The sequence below is a fragment of the Myotis myotis genome, unplaced genomic scaffold (genome assembly GCF_014108235.1).
Source record: "Myotis myotis isolate mMyoMyo1 unplaced genomic scaffold, mMyoMyo1.p scaffold_m19_p_7, whole genome shotgun sequence".
Classification (NCBI taxonomy): domain Eukaryota; kingdom Metazoa; phylum Chordata; class Mammalia; order Chiroptera; family Vespertilionidae; genus Myotis; species Myotis myotis.
The window spans coordinates 60,197,079-60,210,248 of record NW_023416379.1 but is presented as its reverse complement, the minus strand read 5'-3'; the positions used below and the strand labels follow the sequence as shown (position 1 = coordinate 60,210,248).

Here is a 13,170-nt window from a genome sequence, read left to right as displayed (position 1 = left end):
TAGACTGACAGAAGAGGAGAAAGTTATTGAGGGCAGAGTTTGGAGACAAGTAGCCACAGTCAAGGAGTATCTGCAGCTATCAGAAACAGGAAGAGGCAGGGAATGATCAAGTCTTTGGAGGGAATGTGGCCCTTTTGAATGCTGGCATCTTGATCTCAGATGCCTGGCCTCTAGAACTGGGAGAGAATAAAGTCCTGTTTTAAGCCACCCAGTTTGTGATAATTTGTTATAGCAGCCACAGGAAACTAATATACAAAGTTGGTGGTATAATAAGAGGTTTTTAATAGATATAAATTTTCTCTTTTTATTCTCAACCCATTAGTATTGGCGTGTACATTTTTAAAGCGCTTCAACACTCAATGGTCCACATTTAGGGACTTTAAAGTTATTCACTCACTGAATGTCCACATTTCAATGGCCCTTAATGGTTAAAGGGACAGAATACAGGGTAGCCCTTGGAGTCTACATGCATCAACATAAAACTAGCCTAGTGTGTGCTGGTGGGAGATATATTGACTTTAGGGGCTGGAAAATTATTTTAGGAAATAGTTTCAAGCCATGCAATGTCTCTAGCATTTCTCACCCTGCTCCCTGGATGCCAGGTACCATCCCAATCATTGTGACCACCCCAAATCTCCTGCCTCGCCAATCACCCCCCAGCTGGGATACTAGCCTCATTTAAACCACAGGTCTGCACTCTTAAGACCAATCTACTTCAGGACCGTCAGGCTTTCCTGTATTTCCTCAGAAAATGACTCTCAGTCTCATCCTCTGTCCTTAAAAGCTTTGTCTAAAAAAGGCCCCATGATTGCTTCCTACTTAGTATATCCCAAAATAGGCTCCCCACCCCATCCTGGCCTCTCAAAATCCACTTTTGGGTATTGGTTGTTGAGCATCCCCAAAAGGAGGAGCAGGAGCAGAACTGGGAAATAAATTTTAAAGTTAACAAAAGAGCTCAATGTTATAAAAAATAAAATTCATTTACTATTTGTGTATTTAAAGCTACATATAAGGTATAGTTCAAGCCATCTAAACATGTAAGATATAATGTAAATATTTAGAAGACAGATATGACATATCACAAATTATGTTCAATCAATATTTTTTAAAAAGTTATGCTTTTCCAAATTAAAAAAAAAAGTGTCAAAGCCTTAGTATCCATACTCTTTAGCTTAGTGGAGCCAGTTCTAGGAATCTATTTTATATATATATATATATATATATATATATATATATATATATATATATTCTTAAACATGATGAAAAAAATACACAGAGATATGCTTTGGAATATTGTTCATCATAATACAAATTTAAAACAACCTAAATGTTCAACAACAAAGGAATGAGGAATTGTCTTGTAAATTACAGTACATCTAAATGATGGAGTAATATACAATGATTTAAAATCATGTTTACAAGTATTTTAACGATGTAGGAAATTCTCTTGATGGTAAAAATTGGTATATGAAATTTATTCTGAGTAGAAAAAGTGAACAGGTATTTTTCCAAAGAAAGCATGCAATGGACCACAGGCTTGTGTGAAAGTGCTCAGCATCATTAGTTATCAGGGAAATGCAAATCAAAGCCACAAGGAGATAGCATCTCACACCTGTCAGAAGGGCTATTATTAAAAAGACAATGTTAGTGAGAATGTAGAGAAAAGGGAACTCCTGTCCACTGTCGGTGGGAATGTAAATTGGTGTACTGGTAGCTACTATGGAAAACATTGTAAAGTTCCTCAATAAGTTAAAAATAGAACTAACATATTATCTGAGAATTCCACTTTAAGGTATCTGTCCAAAAGAAAAAAAAATCACTATCTTGAAAAAAACATCTGTACCTACATATTCATTGCAGCATTATTTACAATATCCAACACATGGAAACAATCCAAGTATCCATTAATGTAGGAATGGATTTAAAAATATGTGCCTGGCTGGAGTGGCTCAGTTGATTGAGTGTTGTTCTGTGCATCAAAAGGTTGTTAGTTCGTTTCCCGGTTGGGTTACTTAGACAAGGCAGCCAATCATGTTTCTTTCTCTTTCATCTCTCTCTCTCTCTCTCTCTCTCTCTCTCTCTCTCTCTCTCTCTCTCTCTCTTTCTCTCTCTCTCCCTCTCCATCTCTCTGTCTCTCCTCTTCCTGTCTCTAAGCATGTACTCAGGTGAGGATTAAAAATAATAAAAAAATTTAAATATGATATATATATATATATATGCATACATACACAATAAACTATTGTTCAGTCATATGGAAGGAAATCCTGCCATTTAGACAACATGGATGAACCTTAGGGGCATTATGCTAAGTAAAATAGGTCAAACAGTGAAAAATAATATGATATATGACTTCATATATGAAATCTCAAAAAAACAAACTCATAGATAAAGAAAATAGATTGGTAGTTGCCAGAGGTGGTGGGGGGCAGGGAGGAGTGTCGGAGAAAATGGTTGAAGGTGATCAAAAGGTACAAACTTCCAGTTATAAAGTAGGAGGGTTCTGGGGATATAATGTGCAACATGGTGACTATAGTTAACAATACTGTATTGTATATTTAAAAGTTGTTAAGAGAGTAAATTTTTAAAGTTTTCATCTAAAGAAAAAGAATTCTAAGTATATGAAGTTATGTATGCTAACTAAACTTACTTTAGTAAATACATTTCACAGTATACTAGGTGTACCAGTTAATAATGTGGTTTTTTTTTCAATAGATGGAGTTACATATATGTTGATATATACGCCATTTGATATGTATGCTATTTTGTTGTATTGACAACAAACTTCAAAACTTCATGTCAAATTTGCTGAAGGTGTTAACATCAGATATTTTTACGCTTAAAAATGTCCAATTTTGTGCCCCAAAAAATAGCATTTGCAGGAAGTTTTAATTCATTACTTTATTTCGAAGAAAAAGTTATCGTATACTTCGGGAAGCTTATGGTGATCATGCTGCATCTCAAGATACTTGTGAACACTGGTTTAAACGCTTTAAAAGTGATGATTTCGATGTGAAAGACAAAGAACGTCCAAGTCAACCGAAAAAGTTTGAAGACCAACAATTACAAGCATTATTGGATGAAGATGCGTGTCAAACTCAAAAACAACTTGCGGAAAGATTAAACGTTGCTCAGCAAACAATTTCTGATCATTTACAAGCAATGGAAAAAATTTTAAAGGAAGGAAAATGGGTGCCACATCAACTGAACGAAAGACAACTGGAAAACCGAAAAGTCATCAGTAAAATGTTGCTTCAATGGCACGAAAGAAAGACTTTTTTGCATCGAATTGTGACTGGCAATGAAAAGTGGATTTATTTTGAGAATCTCAAATGCACAAAATCATGGGTTGATTCAAGTCAACCATCATCATCAACTGCAAGGCCGAATCACTTTGGAAAGAAGACAATGCTCTGCGTTTGGTGGGATCCAGAAGGTGTGGTGTATTATGAGCTTCTAAAACCAGGTGAAATGTTAATACTGACCGCTACTGACAACAAATAATCAATTTGAACCACGCTTTGATTGTGAAATGACCAGAATATGCCAGAAGTAATTTTGCTTCATGATGACACACCATCACACACTTCCAAACCAGTTAAAGACACATTAAAAGATCTTGCCTGGGAAACATTAACCCACCTGCTGTATTCACCAGACCTTGCTCTTTCAGATTACCACTGTTCCAATCGATGGCACACACACTTTCTGAGCAGCACTTCAAAACATACAAAGAAGTGGAAAATTGGGTCTCTGAGTGGTTTACCTCAAAACAAGAAAAGTCCTATTGGGACGATATCCACAAATTACCTGAAAGATGGGGAAATGTGTAGCTAGCGGTGGACATTATTTTAAATAAAGCACTTTTGATGTTTCTCTTGAAATTATCATGTTTTCTTTCATTGCAAAATCCAGCATTATTAACCAGTATACCTAGTACTAGTATACATATATCAAATGATTATGTTATACACCTGTAATGAATACAATATTTTATGTCAATTATGCCTCAATAAAACAGGAAATAATTTACTATTTAAAAAACTGTTTATTGCATCCAAATAAATTAACTTATCTTTATTTGAAGATGAAATTATATTATACATTAAAAACTTAAAGATTAAACAAAAATAATTGTTAGAACTAGTGAACAAATTCAGGAAAGTTTCAAGATAGAAAAATCAACATTTAAACATCAGTTATGTTTGTGTACATTAACAATAAATAGTCTGAAAAGAAATTAAGAAAATAATTTCAAATACAATAACATCAAAAATAATAAAATACTCAGGAATAGACCAAACCTAAGAGGTGAAAGACATATACACCGAAAACTACAAAACTCTGATGAAAGACATTAAGGAAGGGTTAAATAAATGGAAAGACATATTGTGTTCATGGATTGGAAAACAATATTATTAAGTTGTCAATACTACTCAAAGTGATCTACAGAATTAATGCTATCCCTATCAAAATCCCAATGGCTTTTTTTTTTTTCCAGAAATAGAAATAAATTCATCCTAAAATTTTTATGGAATCTCAATGGACTCCAAATAACCAAAACAATCTTGAAAAAGGACATAGGAAGAGGTATCACACATTCTGATTTCAAAACGTATTATAAAGTTATAGCTATCAAAACAGTGTGGTACTGGCATGAAGACAGACATAAATCCTTCTGCATATGATCAAAGAAATGATCTTTGACAAGGATGCCAAGACCATTCAAAGGGAAAAGAACAGTCTCTTTAACAAATGGTACTGGGAAAACTTAATATCCCCATGCAAATGAGTGAAGTTAAACCCTTATGTCATATACCGTATACAAAATTAACTCAAAATAAATTAAACCTCTAAACATAAGATCCCAAACTATAAAACTCCTAGCAGAAAACAGAGAAAAAGCTTCAAGACATTGGATTTGCTTTTGAGTTTTGATTATGACACCAAAAGCACCAGCAATAAAAAAAAATAAAAAAAAAAAGAGAGAGAGAGAGAGAAATGGGACTGCATCCAACTTATAAACTTCTTTGTATCATAGGACACATCACTGGAATGAAAAGGCAACCCATTTTGTAAAAATTATTTACAAATCAGATATCTGATAAGTTGTTAATATCCAGAATATATAAAGAACTCCTACACCTCAACAACATAAACACAAAAATAGGCAAAAGATGCGAATAATCATTTCTTTAAAAATGGTATACAAATGGTATACGCAAATCGACCGAATGGTGGAATGACTGGCCGCTATGACACTCACTGACCACACTCTCAACGCAGGAGCTGCCCCTGACTGGAGGCAGCTCCACTGTTGAGCGTCTGCACCCCTCTCCCCCCAAGAGGGAGGCAACCAGCGGTGGCGATTGGGGGAGGGTGCCAGCCAGTGGGCTGCACCAGGCTGACAGCCAAGGCGGGTGCCAGCAGGGGGGCCCCCAATCACCCCGCCCACTGGTTGCCCCACAAATAGGCCCTGATCGCCGGCCAGGCCTAGGGACCCTACCCTATATATTGGGGATAGTCTCTTTAATTTAAAAATTAAAACCTGGCAAGACTACCCTAACACCGAAAGAACAGGATGATGCAGCGATGACATACATGGACTCTGGCATGCACATTTTGTGGTCAGCCCTGATTCTGACACTTATAACTGTGTGACAAAGCCAATTACTTAATTTCTCTCTGCTTCAGTTTTTCCACCTACAAGATGGGGAAAATGGTACTACTGCCTCAGAAGAATCATGTTATGTACTACTTTTTATAATCAAGGCAAAAAAATGTAGCTGCCCATACAACAGCAAGATGCTTTTCACCTGAATGAAAAGTATGGTCACTGGTGCATGCAGCATCCGGATTGCGAGAGGGATGTCTGACTGCTGGTTTAGGCCTGAATTTTGTGCACCGGGCCTCTAGTGTGAATATACTTAATAATACTGAGCTGTACACTTAAAAATGGTTATGATGAAAAAAATGACTTTGGAAAGCCTTTAAAGTAGTTTATAGAAATTCATATAATAAAACAAGATTAAATATAGAAATAAAAACATGAAAAGTAGGACAGAAGAAATCTGAATAGAAAAACATAAAATTAAGCTAGGAGTGAGTTTTCTCCAGAACATGAATGTTGTAAGCTTTGTGCTTTTGATTCTAGGCATTTTAGCAGCTTGTGACAATAAGGAGACTAGTTACATGATTCTATAGTCTATAAAAATGAATTTACGGTATGATATCAACTGGGTAAAAAATATGTATATACATATGTATATTACATATTAGAAAGAACTATGCCAAAATGTTAACAAAGGTTATTATTAGATGGTAGTTGTATTTTCTTCCTTTTACTTTTATATATTTTCTGAAATTTTCACAATTGACTTACAATTTAATTAGGAGAATGCTTTTGTGCTTTTTGATGACGTTGGTAAAAATTTGTTAAATGCCTCAAAGGGGAAAAGGAAAGCATGCCATGTGTGCAGATGTGGTGCCAGGTAAAATTGGCAGCAAATGGAAAAGGGGAAACTGCCAAGAAGGACGACTGGCCTTGGTGTGGTTGAAGGGCCACTGGCCTTACTCTCTGCATGGAATTGAAAAGGCGCTTCTGTTGTGTGCTTCAATGTCTCTGGGTCTATTTTGTTCATCAGTTTATTTGTTCATTAGATTCCACATATAATATGCATAACCTGGGGAGGGGGTGGGAGCAGGGTGGAGGAACTCAATGTGGGAAGAAAAGGGGACATCTGTAATACTTTCAACAATGAATATAAATTTTAAACAAATAAATAAATAAATGTGTGCCTGAGGCCCCGGTCCTGTATGAGGACAGAGCTCCTCCTGGATCACAGTCTATCTCACAGCTTCCTGCTGGGAATATGGGAGGACTCAAGGCAAGTGGGGAGAGAGGGCTGAAGTTCTTGCATTTTCCTCTGAGAGACGACATAGTTATTGTTTGCTTTTGTTTCTCCAGAACTCAACTTTACTCCCAGGCTGTAAGATTCCATGAATTCAGGCAAATTTGGGGTCAAGTCAAATGGAAAATTATGGAGTTCAATTTATGATTCTGAAAAAGGTTAACAGCTTACAAAAACACAATTTACATACCATAAAATTCACCTGCTTAAATGTACAATTCAATGGTTTTTAGTATATATACAGAGTTGTACAGCAATCACCATAACCTAATTTTCATCATTCCAAAATGAAATCTCATATCTGTTAACAATCACTCTTCATTCTCCATCTCAGCACTCTGTAACCACTAATCAACTTCTGTCTCTACAGTCTAATGGACATTTCACATATATGAAATCATATATTATATGCTCTTTTATGACTGGCTTCTTTCACTAAGTATGATGGCTTTTGAGGCTCATCGTGTTGTAATATGTATAAGTACTTCATTCTTTTTATGGCTAAATAATATGTCATTGTATGGTTATACCACATTTTATTTATCCACTTATTAGTTGAGAGACACTTGGGCTGTTTCCATTTTTTGGCTAGATTCCTAAACTTCTAAGAATAGCCTCCTTCGTGGAGCTTATTTCTTAAAAGTTGTTCTTTATAAAAGTCTTATTGAGTCATTTACGCATTTATATTAATCAAATACATTAAATGACTGTTATTCTGAGTGTCCAACTAGCATGAGATAATTATCAATCAATTATCCTCTGAGATAATTATTATACTAAGCTGATGTGATCTCAGTCAAAAAACAGAAACTTGATTTGGTTAGCTCATTCAGCTTTAAGTTAAATGTCCTGTTTCTCTAAGGTTTTCTGATATGATGAAAATATTGCATAGATTCCTATCATTACCTCTGAGGCCATGGAGGGGCCTGGAGATAGGACCTGAGGTTGGGAGCCCCTGTTTAAAATTACAAAAGAGTAGAACAGGCACTTAGCTTTATTGTTTTTAATTACATAAAGTAACAAGGACTAATTTCCAAAGCATTGACATAAAAGATCCCCAGGGGATTTGGTCTAATGAACAGCTAAAAGTGATCTACAATGAACATACTTGCTATCGTATGTAAATGGTACTCTTAAAGATCTTTGGTTTTCTTCTTAGCGGGGTGAAATCTGATTTAGCCTCTTCATGTTTTCAGTGCACAGGAAGGAGCCCTCACCAGTGCAGGCTGTCTCAGTGGTCACCACTGGTCCCCAGAAGAGTCCGCACAAACCCCCTCTCTCCCTGCTGTCCTTTCTATGCTGCTTGCTCCCACCCCAGGCGGAAGAGGGCTGATCCCAGTGAACTGATTTCAGTGAATGGAAGGGGCTACTGTTTTCCAGGGATGGAACTATCAAAGGAGTTTAAAGGTCCAGCAATTTCAGGTAGAGTCCCCTTTCTCTCTGACTCCGTTTAGCTCTTTTTTTTCCTCTTCTCCAGGACTGTGTCCAGCTTTGCCTGGTCTGAGAAGCAGAGGCAAAGCAAAGGGGATGGCAACTCTTGAATGAACTTCTGTATGAAGAGTCTGATGTTGATGAGAGGTACGTAAAATGTCATGAAATTGAGGCTATCCAGAGAGTAATGCCTTTTTTTCATACTCCCTTATAAATCCGACCTGGCCTGCCTTTGTTAAGATATGTAGCAGAAGGTTCAGGTCAGCTGTATTAGTCAGCCTAACTGCTGCAACAAACAGATCCAGACCTTTATGGCTCAATTCAAGAAAAATGTATTGCGTGCTCACATCACAGTCTAATGTGGTTGGCGATCATTCAGAAGGAGCTCAGGCTCCTTCTATCTTGTGACACCACCAGTGCGAACTTGCAGCGTGGCCATCAGGAAGGGATGGCCAGGCCTGCAAGTACTGTGTATCACTGCTTCCCAGCTTCCATTGCCCAGAACTCACACAGCTCCAACCTAGCTGCAAAGGGGCCCAAGAGGACAGTAAAATGGATTTGGTGAACCCTTGGCATTGTCTCTGCCACACCAACTCGGGGCTAGGGAAAGAAAGACATTTCTATTGTTTTCTGGAGCTCTCATTTCATCCCTCTGGAAAAGGCTCCTCCCCACATTTTGGTAGTAAATTCTAAGATTTGGGTTTAAATTTAGTGATTAATGGGGATTTATCTGGGATTGGATCCCTGGATATTCCTGGTTCTCTAGGCTGAAACACCTTCTCAGTAGCATCTCATAGTACCTGAATCAATAGTCAGAGATTATGAAAGAGTAAAATTCAAGAGTTTTGCTAGATGTAGCTGGTTAAGTGGATTTTTGTTAGTATTATAAAAGTATGAAGACTAGAGTAGTATACTATGGCTTTGGCTCTTTCCTGATTTACCTTGTTGGAATTTTTTTTATCATTGAAACATGTTTCACCTTGGTGAACAATGCTGCTGGGATTTTCTTTTAGCCTATGTGGACACGGGACCACAACCTGGCTGTAGGGAACGAGTAAAGTCCTGTGGTGAAGGGCACAGGTTCTAGAGAAGACCACCTTGGTGTGACCTTGGGCCATTTACTTAATTCTCTGTGCCTCTGTTTCCTGATCTATTAAAGGGATGATGAGGATTGTAATATAGTACGCACATGGGATAAACAATGTGGATTGCTTTGCTTATCTTACATTCCACCTCCCTCCTTGGATTCTTTCTCTCTTGTAGAGGTTGAAAAACTAAAAATCTGCATTTCTCAAATCCCTTTGCAGCTAGGGGTGTGGATGTGATTTGGGTCTTGTCATTTAGATGGATTTGTTTGAAATTTGGAAGGCAAACATGAGGCCATCCTGGCATCCCACTTGGCCAGTTTTTCACTGGCATGCAAAGATCCTAGAGATGTGAGATTTTATTCTCAGCAGGGTTCCAGTATCCTTTCTCCAGCTTCCTGGGTGTCAAAGGATGTGGCAGTAGAAGCAGCTTCTTGAAGTCAGCTTCCTGTTCTGGGACATGTTGGTGAATTTACAAGCTTCGGTGCCCTTCATGAAAGTTGCTCTCTTAGTGGGCTAGTTCTGTATTTCTCTGGGAATTAGTTCTGGATATTGGGTCTAGAACTTATCCCTCCAGCCTGGCTAACAATGTTGTAAACACCCAATTCCCTATATTAAATTCCACCTTGCTTAAAATATTTAGATTGGTTCCTTTTGTTCTGTAATGCATCTTGATGAATCAATTATCTCCTAGGCTTATTTTGAGAACAAAGTAAGAGCTATAAAGCACTAGAGCCTGGTATGTAGTGAGTACTAAATACCTGTGAGTCTTATTATTATGCAGACCAATGACCAGAAAGTGAAATGAACCTGCACAGGATCCCTGAAGAGTTCCATTTTGGGAGACCAATCTGGCTTTAGCAATATGTCACCTCATAGCAAGTAAAGTAGAGTTTAGTCGGACACAGTTAATTTGCCCACATTCCTTTCACATGCTAATTCAGGAAAAGCAATTGGCCCTCTGCTGACCCCATTACAGTGATAATTTGCCTGGCTCTGAAAGGCCACAACCCCAAATTGCTCTTTAGCTCTTGGACCCTGTGAAGAAAATATTGTGGATGGAGACACACATGCATCAAGAACAGGGGTATTTTATTAAAGCTGTTTTTTTTTTTTTAACTCAATATATTTATTTTCAGAAGCCAGTAAAGATGAATAACAGGCTATTCTAAAACAAATGCTAACACAAAAGAAGAAACAAAAAATTGTATTTGGTCACTCTGAAACTTCCTTAATTTAATTTTAAAGCCTAATTTAACATTTGTTATTTCATCCTCAAATCTATTCAGTCTACCTTTCTTATAAATTACCTTTTTAATGCATGCTTTGCATAGAAGCCGCAAGAATTGCCTCCTTTTGCTCTTCCTCTTATTGAGTCTGTATTTTGAATCTAGCCATTAACTTGCCAGCTATGAGGAATTGTCACAACTCAGCGTCACTAATGAAAATTGAGTGGCTTCTTTTTGGGAATGGCAGATGTTTGTTACCAACGATGACAATGATTTTTTTTTCAAAAGTCAGTTTATTTAACCAGGTTTTCCTGGAAATTATATAATTCATTTTCACATTGACATCCTTGCAGAACTTGATACGTATTCTCTATCATCCAAGATGTGCTGGATGCCACATAGAAGAGAGAAGCCAGGTAGTGTCTGATGAGATTCTTTGGTCCAACTTTAAATACAAATTTGGGATAAGAATTATTCCTAACTCCCTGTTTTTTTTTTATCTATGAAATTAGAATTATAGTTTCTTCTCAGAGGCATTATGAAGAATAAAAGTTATAGTGTATGTAAAATGCTTAGCACTGTTTCTAGCACTGCAAATCTATCGAGCTGCCTCATGTGATCACAGACAAGTTGCTTTAGTTTCCTCACTAAAACTTCTTTGCAGAAAATTAGGACAGGTTTGTGTTAAGTTTGTGTAATAGTACATGTTATGTAGCTATTAGTATACCCATTATTATTATTCTTTACAAACAGTCAACTCTCTTTGCACTGGAGTATTTGGTTAGCCCAGTAGTCCCAAAATATGATGGATAACAAAGGAGTGCTGTATTCTTCACAAGTCTATCAATATTTCTCAAAAATAATAATTAAAAAAATAACAAATCAAAATGGAAATAAAAACCGTTATAGGCAAAATGCTCTAGAATCAGTTCATGAGTTCCATTGTTGCACTTAAAAAAAAAAAAAAAAAAAAAGGAAACTTACTTTTCCTGTTGAGCACCTGCTTATTTCAATCACAAAAGCATGGGGAAATCTATCTGAAAACTTTGCTTCTGAGCCCAGAATTTTAATTCACCCCACTGATGGTTTTTATATTTCAAGACAGGAAATACAAATTATTCATGCAAGTATGAAATATTCTTATAGTTGATACTGAGAATGTTTTATGTTTACAAATGTGATTTGAATTATATGTGGGTAGGGCTTTGAAAAGCCAAAGGCAGAGGGCCATCGATGTAAATGAGCCATTGAAATTCCTGCAATGATTGTGTTTTTATCTTTGTCTTCAAAGACGTTGAGAGTTGTTGAAAGTTCAGCGTTGAGAGTTCTATATGTTCTATTTATTTAGGGTTATTAAAGCCAGGACTTCCTTCTGGCCCAAGGAGATGACTGGTTCTTGGAAGTCAAAGAGGTAGAGTTTCCTTCCAAAGTGACTTTTATCCCATTAGGGTGTGACCCAACTAATCCTGGGGAATAGGAATCCTGACTCCCTCAGAACTGCCCTTGACTACCTGACTTGACTTTTCACTTTACCTTAAACTGTTTCTTTGTGATCAGGCTCTTCAGTGCTCTTCCAGATAAACAGCAGTACAAGCTGATTGTTAAAGTTCTTCCCTCTGCTGTCATTGCTGAGATTTAAGACACTGGTAGCCATACATCTCAACTTTTACTCCAGAAAGAGCCTAGGAATTCCCCAACTAGGGCTCTCCCACTCAGGGTTAGAGTATGTGATGCTGGAGATTACAACATAGGAGTTAGGAATAAATAATAAACAAAATCCTCCTTTTGTTGAAAAAAAAAATGTCCTCTTTGCCTTTTGACATTTCCCAATTAAAAAAAACTTCATTGAGATATAACTAACATATCATGAAACAGTCTCATTTTAAGTGTACAAGTCAATGATTTTTTAATAAATTTACCAAGTTTTGCAACCATCGCTAAAATCCAGTTTTAGAACATTTAGGACTGTTCATTGCTAGTATATAGAAATACAATATAATTTTTTATATTGGTCCTATATCCTGAGATCTTGCTGAATTTTTTATTTTTAGTTCTAATAGTTTTTGCATGTGGTTCTTAAGCTTTTCTATATACGGGATCTTGTTGTCTATGAATGAAGACAGTTTTACTTCTCTTGAAATTTTTAATCCAATAATAGATATCAAATCTAGTCTCCTTATGAGAAAGAGAGATGCTGGGAGGAGGTACATATAACTTTTGGAAGGTGTCTGTGTGGCAAGTGATAAAACCAAGAACCTAGTTCTTGGTTTCAAGAATAGGCTACCACTTCACAGTTTTTTATTTACTAGAGTCCCGGTGCACAAATTCATGCACCAGTGGGGTCCCTTGGCCTGACCTGCGGGATCAGGCTGAAACTGGCTCTCTGACATCCCCCTAGGGCTCCTGGATTGCAAGAGAGTGAAGGCCAGGCCAAGGGACCCCACCCTTGTATGATCAGGGCCGGGGAGAGACATGAGAGGTAGGCCAGCCAGGGAGGGACCGTGGGAGGGCTCCAGG

The 13,170-nt window shown here is 37.1% G+C and overlaps 1 long non-coding RNA gene across 1 annotated transcript in view; it reads left to right on the top strand.

The window, feature by feature from the left end:
* Positions 1–8,488, top strand: part of LOC118660243 — a 79,212-nt gene extending 70,724 nt beyond the window's left edge. Inside the window, exon 2 of the long non-coding RNA XR_004968847.1 lies at positions 8,386–8,488. This is a non-coding gene — a long non-coding RNA (uncharacterized LOC118660243). The remainder of the gene's footprint in view (positions 1–8,385) is intronic.
* The last annotated feature ends 4,682 nt before the right edge of the window (positions 8,489–13,170 follow it).